This window comes from Zootoca vivipara, chromosome 3 (assembly GCF_963506605.1).
Source record: "Zootoca vivipara chromosome 3, rZooViv1.1, whole genome shotgun sequence".
Taxonomy (NCBI): domain Eukaryota; kingdom Metazoa; phylum Chordata; class Lepidosauria; order Squamata; family Lacertidae; genus Zootoca; species Zootoca vivipara.
Window position 1 is genome coordinate 114,867,600 of NC_083278.1, and position 6,302 is coordinate 114,873,901.

Sequence of the window (6,302 nt, forward strand, 5' to 3'; positions counted from 1 at the left end):
TCACATTACACTGCTTTTCTTCAATGTAGTCCCATTTACGCTTTCTTTCCTCACAGTCATTTTGAGCTGACAAAAGCTACCATCAACATGTTACTCACTTCGTTTCACTTCAAAGACATCTGACTCACATGTTGCTTTCAAAGAGTCTGAGCATCGCCAGGGCGTAAACTCTTAAATTTAAACTGCAAGGGAAATGAATGCTATTGTCTTCAAATTATTTTTTAACAAGTGTTCCAATAAATATGTCTACATTAACAGCACTTTGGGGTTGTTCTTGCTTTTATTTCGAACATTTCAGGTTAAATACTTACGGTGCAGTTGCGAGCGAAGGTGATCAGTGGAGCAACTCCTCTATGAGAAAGTTAAAGGTAAAGGGACCCCTGACCATTAAGTCCAGTCACCGACTCTGGGGTTGAGGCGCTCATCTCGCTTTACTGGCCGAGGGAACCAGCGTTTGTCCACAGACAGCTTCCAGGTCATGTGGCCAGCATGACTAAGCCGCTTCTGGTAAAACCAGAGCAGCACACGGAAACGTCGTTTACCTTCCCACTTGGAGCGGTACCTATTTATCTACTTGCACTTTGACATGCTTTCGAACTGCTAGGTTGGCAGGAGCTGGGACGGAGCAACGGGAGCTCACCCCATCACAGGGATTCGAACCGCCAACCTTCTGATCGGCAAGCCCATGGCTCTGTGGTTTAGACCACAGCACCACCCACATCCCTATGAGGAAGTTACCAGAGGTTTAAAATCACAAAATATGCAGCAAAGTAAAGCATGGAAATATAGGCTGTTAGACCTTTAAAATATGCCCTTCTAAGTTCCCCTAGTGTAAAAAGACCACACATTTGCTAATTTTAAAATAGTTTACAGTGGTACCTCGGTTTATGAACACAATTGGTTCCGGAAGTCTGTTCATAAACTGAAGCGTTCATAAACTGAAGCGAACTTTGCCATTGAAATTAATGGAAAGTGGATTAATCTGTTCCAGACGGTCCACAGAGTACTTAAACTGAAGTGTTCATAAACTGAAGCGAACTTTCCCATTGAAAGTAATGGAAAGTGGATTAATCCGTTCCAGACGGGTCCGCGGAGTACTCAACCTGAAGTGTACTTAACCCGAAGCATGGGTGTAATTGGTTCCAGAAGTCTGTTCATAAACTGAAGCATTTATAAACTGAAGCGAACTTTCCCATTGAAAGTAATGGAAAGTGAATTAATCCGTTCCAGATGGGTCCGCGGCGTTCGCAAACCGAAAATTCGTAAACCGAGATGTTCATAAACAGAGGTTCCACTGTACTTACAAACTCTCCAAAGGTTAGATTCATGTGCTTTCCCACACAGCATTCAGAAAAGTTGCACAGGCATTAAAGATGGCTTAGTTATAGTGGTGACAGTTCCTAAATTATTGGTATAGGAACTCAAGAAAGGCTTGTTAGGCTTGTTACTTTCCTCCCAAAGTGTAAGGAAGTGACCTAGCTAAGCCCAGCAGGAAAGCTTACTCTATGGCGTCAGGGGTGTAGCAAGGGAGTGGCGTAGGGGGCGCTCTGCCCCGGGCAGCGCGCAATCCTGAGGGTGCCATGGCAGCTGCCCCCGCCCACCCACACTGGGTGCCCTGCCCCCAGAACTCGTGTCCCGCCCCCGCAGACGACACATCCTGCCCCTGTGGGCGACACACCCCGCCCCCAAAATGTGTGCCAGCCCCGCCCCCGCCTGCTCTCCGCCCCCGGTGGCAGAGCATGAAGCTACGCCAGTGTATGGTGTTAACCCCTTTATGCATTAATTAGACTTAAGCATGTTGGTTATATGAGGTTGGTTATCCCACATGTCTGTTAAAGCTATGGTTTTCCCAGTAGTGATGTATGGAAGTGAGAGCTGGACCATAAAGGAGGCTGATTGCCAAAGAATTGATGCTTTTGAATTATGGTGCTGGAGGAGACTCTTGAGAGTCCCATGGACTGCAAGAAGATCAAACCTATCCATTCTGAAGGAAATCAGCTCTGAGTGCTCCCTGGAAGGACAGATCGTGAAGCTGAGGCTCCAAGACTTTGGCCACCTCACGAGAAGAGAAGAATCCTTGGAAAAGACCTTGATGTTGGGAAAGATGGAGGGCACAAGGAGAAGGGGACGACAGAGGACGAGATGGTTGGACAGTGTTCTCGAAGCTACGAACATGAGTCTGACCAAACTGCAGGAGGCAGTGGAAGACAGGAGTGCCTGGCATGCTATGGTCCATGGGGTCACGGAGAGTCGGACACGACTAAATGACTAAACAACAATCCCACATGTCTAAATCAGGTTGTCTACCAACTGCATGTGCAACTCCGTCTGCAGAGGTCCACAGATTAAGCTGCTTGCAAAATGCAAATAAAACATGAGATACCTGTTTGGCTGCTGGGTTAAAGGCACTGCTAGGGAGTCCAGTTGGAAAACAGTCTTAACAACTGTTAAAAAAAACAGATAAAAGGGATGTTTGTGGTGTGTCAAAGTGCTAACAAGAAACCATATGACCTTTTGCAATTTGAATGCTAAACCATTTTCTACTGAGTCATTGAGCAGTGTCAGCAGAGGAGGAAATATGTGTGCTTGTGTATGTTTATATATCTGTGATCTGCTAAATAGGACATATCCAATGTGCTGGGGCCCTGGGATTGTGCATATCCTTGACCCCTGTTTAGCTGGAGCCCAATCCCACCCAAGAAAGTTTGGCTCTTCTAGGAACTAGCTGGTGGGAATCAAACTTTGCTGAGGTCATAACTTCTTTACCCATGCTCTGGAAGTCATGCAGGCACTCAGCTGGGTCAATGGGAAGTACGTCTTTGCAGGAACGTTCTCCAGCCCTTCAGGAAATGAAGGCTAATATGCAAAAAAGAGGCTTGCTTAAATACAGATCAGCTTCTGCTTCTGAATATCGGATTGCTCTTAAAAGGCACAGGAGCAGGGCAGGCTTGTAAAAGGTAGCAATGCGATGTGCAACAGTGTGGCCTTATTTTGGAAGAGAGATGCAAACAAAAGCACTGCCTGCAGCACGCCTAGTTAAACTGTGGAACTTCCTTCCACACAGGAGGTAACGATGGGCCACCAGCTTGGACGGCTTTGTTGTAAGAATTCTAAGGTCATGGAAATAAAATGAACGTTCGGAAGTGCACAAGGAAAGCACGCATACATAAGTATATAAACCACAAATAGTACAGCAGAGTAATCCTGAAGCCATCTTGGCTCTCCTAAAGACTTTAAATGCAGAAGGAAATATCTTGAGAGAAACCTTTCCCAATAGTTCTTTCACTTACAAATCCTGTCTTAAGGGCATATTTTGTGCATGGATAGGGTTAGCCCTGTGTGACCTGAATTCAAGAACTAAAGTATTTACCTTCTCAAAAGAATGGCCAGGCTGCCCAGGTAATGCAATCAGTAAAACATGATCTTGGCAGACAGGAGAGAAGTCATACTCTCAAATTTCTGTGGCAGACCACCTCTTTCTGTGATGTATGGATGAGACCAACTAAGTTTGTTCTTGGTATGAGCTTTCATGTGCATGCACACTTCTTCAGATACACTGAAACAGAAGTCACCAGACCCTTCTATGTATATAGTTGGAGGGTGGGGTGGGTTTTTTTTCTCAGGAGGAGGGTAGTAGGAGATGGGTGATTGACTCAATGGGTATGGTAAACCTGTTGACAACTGTTGCTGAATTATAACTTATCACTTATAAATTGCTGACTTACAACTTATCACTAAACTGAAAACTATGGAGAGACCTGGTCTTAATAGAGATACTGGATTCCTGTCTCATCACATATGCTAATCATATGCATACTATCCCTTGCTTTTACTTGTAGGACTAATTGCAGTCATTAAAAGTCCTTAAGCTATCTTTTGTGTTCAAACAATTTCTGAGCATGTTAGATTTCTGAGTCCGCCTTTCCCAAGTAAAATTTCAGAAAAATGATCTAGTAAAGAAGTATTATTAATTTATTTATTTGGGGGGGGGGGTTATGACCTGCCCTTCATCACAAGGTCCCAGATTGAGTCACAGCAGGGCAAAAACCACAAGATTAAAATCTGTTTAAACCACAGACAATCAAAAGGACAGGGTGGGTCTTAAAGGCCCTTGTCTCTGGTGTCAAAGGTCAGGGTAGAAAAGTGTATTGTCAGCATGTGATCCAAGCCGTACAAGAATGTCTTTCTCCGGACTGACATATCCCTCCCCCTTCTGAATGCCTGACATGGTAGAACTGCAAATAATGCTTCAGAGCATGTGCAGAGTGCTTCCCCCCTATCGCATGCCACCAGTTTTGTAGAGAGGATCAGTTCTGAACAAAGATACCGTTGAGCAACCACAAAGTGCAATCATTTTCTTTGGTAGCATGGAAAAAAAGGGAAACGGCCAAAACACGACCCTCGAAGATTTTTTAGTCAGACCAGTAATATTGTAGGCGATTGGCATAAACAAAATGGATCACCATAAACGCTCCTCTGTTCTCCAAACCCCAGCGGAGATTGAGGCTGATTAGTGTGATTAAAATGAGAAGGTATATAGACCACATTACGGTTGGTGCCTGAATAGGATTTACACCTGCCTACTCAGAAGTAAACCCATACAGAGTTCCATGCAACTCCTAGGGAAATGTGCACAGGAGTGTTACCTAAGAGGTCCAGGAAATCCAAGGCTGCAGACTTGTATTTTATATACTTCTAACAAACACACCTCCACCTTGCCAAGTGCTTTGCAGCGATTTGCCTTCAAGGGGACTTGCACACGAATGTTGAAGCAGGCAGATATAAGATATAACAGGAGATGTGAAATAAATCTAAGATACAAAAAATGTCTAGCGGGTAGAACATGAGACTCTTAATCGTAGTTTCATGGGTTCGAGTCCCACCTTGTGCAAAAGATTCCTGGATTGCAGGGGGTTGGGCTGGATGACCCTCTGGGTTCCTTCCAACTCTTCAATTCTATGATTATGATCATTTTATTTATTGAATTTATATACTGCCCGATTCCTGGAGGTCTCAGGGCGCGATTCACAGAACAAAATTATAAAAAACAAAACAAAATATATAATCAAAATAAAAACAACAACCCAATAACGCCGCGCGCCCCCCCCCCAAAAAAAACAACCCACATTTTAGAAGGGCATAGGATGTTATAATCTATGATTGGAATCAGTCAAAAGAGCGCAAGAGGCAGCAAATGAACAAAAGAGAGCAATTCCATATTGAAACAGCCCTTCAAAGGCATGGGGAAAGCAGATTAAACCAAGACCCTAAAATATACCAGGTAACTGGATTAAGGGAGGGCATTCACGATGCCACACAATCTTATCAGGGATAAGATTTGAGTTTGGGCGCCTGTGGGGTTTGATCATTAATCTCCAAGCTTTTCCAGACACAGCACCCAACTTTTAACCACTTCTGCATTTTGGGACCCAATTTTTTTAAAAAAATTATCATGTGTTTGCTTGGTGGTACTGTCCCTGTTTTAACCTAGGATCAGGCTGTGACCCAGTCTCCTGTCCTGACCCACCAGCTGAAGACCAGGGGTGTAGCAGATAGGACCGGGGAGGCTTGAGTTCTAATCTGCACTCAGTCATGAAGCTCACAGGGTGAAGTTTCACCAGCCACTGTCTTGCAGCCCAAGAGGTTTATGGCCACTGTAAGAACAGGATGCAAGGCTAGTAAAATTCGGGGTGGGTAAGAATGGCTACTCTTTATTGCATTCATAACCACACAGATTCCCCCCCCCATTTAATCCCCACAATCACCCTGTGAGGTAGGTTAGGGCGTAGCCAGGATGACTAACACGCTCCCTCGTGTTGGAAGCAGAATTGCCCCTTCCTGGGAATCACAAGCGAGTGGTTGTTTTGCTCAGGTTCTGATTTTGGGCTTCTGTTTGGCCGCTGTGCAAACGGGGGTACTGGACTAAATGGGCCTTTGGCCTGACCCTGCAGAACTCTCCTTGTGGACACAGCTGAGTTTACTCCCAAGTAAGCATGCCCAGAGCTGCAGCCTTCTGAGATGAACACAAGAGCATCAGATGAGCCTGCTGGATCAGGCCAAGCACCTGCCCTGTGGAAAACCTACAAGCAAGACTTGAGCCGAAGAGCCCCTCTCCCCTCCTTTGTTTTCCAGCAACTGGTATTCAGAAGCATTGCTGCTAGTGACATTGTAAGTCCTCTCCTCCATGAATTTGTCTAATGGTCTTTTAAAGCCATCCAAATTGGTGGCCATCATGTGCTTCCTGTGGCAGCGAGTTCCACCGGTTCACTACCGGTAGCAACTTGCGTGAAGAAGCCCTTTCA